This window comes from Arachis ipaensis, chromosome B01 (assembly GCF_000816755.2).
Source record: "Arachis ipaensis cultivar K30076 chromosome B01, Araip1.1, whole genome shotgun sequence".
Classification (NCBI taxonomy): domain Eukaryota; kingdom Viridiplantae; phylum Streptophyta; class Magnoliopsida; order Fabales; family Fabaceae; genus Arachis; species Arachis ipaensis.
The window spans coordinates 134,880,112-134,880,314 of record NC_029785.2 but is presented as its reverse complement, the minus strand read 5'-3'; positions in this window follow the sequence as shown (position 1 = coordinate 134,880,314).

The following is a 203-nucleotide window of genomic DNA, read 5'->3' as shown; positions in this document are numbered from 1 at the left end:
CATTTTTTAATATGTAATTTTTTTTTGTTTGGACAAGAGTACATTTTATTCAGCTTTTTATACTCATTATATTTCAGTTTTATATTATAAAAGTAATACAGATATCATATCTTTTAATATTACTTTTACAATTCTAAAAGTTCATTCACATGTGGTAGACTACTTTAGAATTAGTCTTCAAACCATTTGATTACAAAATCAAT